This window comes from Miscanthus floridulus, chromosome 2, assembly GCF_019320115.1.
Source record: "Miscanthus floridulus cultivar M001 chromosome 2, ASM1932011v1, whole genome shotgun sequence".
Taxonomy (NCBI): Eukaryota; Viridiplantae; Streptophyta; class Magnoliopsida; order Poales; family Poaceae; genus Miscanthus; species Miscanthus floridulus.
Genome location: NC_089581.1, coordinates 62,148,319 through 62,149,084, shown reverse-complemented (window position 1 = coordinate 62,149,084; position 766 = coordinate 62,148,319). Strand labels below are relative to the sequence as shown.

Here is a 766-nt window from a genome sequence, read left to right as displayed (position 1 = left end):
CAATGGTACAAGCAGTCCCTTCTACGGGAAATCTCACGAGGATGCCAATGCGCACCTACAACATGTTTACCATCAAAGGAGTCACTCAAGAGGCCATCCAGCTTCACCTCTTCAGTTCTCACTGCTCGGGAAGGTGAAGCAGTGGTTCTACACAAACCATGAAGCCATGAATATTTGGGAGAAGTGTTCCAATGCATTCCTCATTAACTTCTTCCCAATAGGTAAGATAATGCCCTCCATAATAGAATATCGAGTTTCCAACAATAGGTTGATGAGTCCATCCTTGAGGCATAGGAACACCTACAAGAATACATTCTGGTGTGTCTTCATCATGGAATAATGGAGGACTAGCTCTTTATTTAGAACTTCTACCATGGGCTCACCAATATGGCCCTTGATCACATTGATGCTGGTGGTGGTGGTGGAGCTTTAATTTATTCGTGTTTGAATGTGAATGAAGCAAAGAATCTGATCAAGAAGATGGTGTTCAACCAAGGGTGAAGCTATGAACGGCTCCAATCTCACAAGCAAGGAATGCACATTGTCAATGTAACAACCCGAATTTTTGTGCAACCCAAAAACATGAACTTTTTAAAAAAATTTCTTGCAATGTGTAGCATATAGTCGCTAGGTCAAACCTAGTCAAACTTTTCCCTTCCTAACCGAACTTCAAAAACCCCAATTTAAAAATCATTTTTGCAACAAGCCACTTATCATGGTGTTGACCAAGTCAACAACATGACAAGAGGTACTTTCAAAACAAAAT

General features: G+C 40.9%; 1 non-coding gene across 1 annotated transcript; it reads right to left on the bottom strand.

Moving 5' to 3' along the window:
• Positions 1-231: 231 nt before the first annotated feature.
• On the bottom strand, positions 232-338 carry LOC136541162 (small nucleolar RNA R71). The gene has a single exon (XR_010780255.1). It is a non-coding gene; the product is annotated as a small nucleolar RNA R71 (small nucleolar RNA).
• Positions 339-766: the final 428 nt, after the last annotated feature.